Genomic DNA, 226 nt, shown 5'->3' on the forward strand with positions numbered 1-226 from the left:
CACACACACACACACACACACACACACACATATATATATCATTTTATTTTCAGCACTGATAATAATTAATGTTTCTTGAGCAGCAAATCAGCATATCAGAGTGATTTCTGAAGGATCATGTGACATTGAAGACTGATGTAATGATGCTGAAAATTCAGGGTAACACTTTTTATGAAGCCCGTATTTATAATACATTATAAGGGTATTCTTAAGGCATTATAATGAA

This window comes from Sinocyclocheilus anshuiensis, unplaced genomic scaffold (genome assembly GCF_001515605.1).
Source record: "Sinocyclocheilus anshuiensis isolate Anshui unplaced genomic scaffold, SAMN03320099.WGS_v1.1 scaffold813, whole genome shotgun sequence".
NCBI lineage: Eukaryota > Metazoa > Chordata > Actinopteri > Cypriniformes > Cyprinidae > Sinocyclocheilus > Sinocyclocheilus anshuiensis.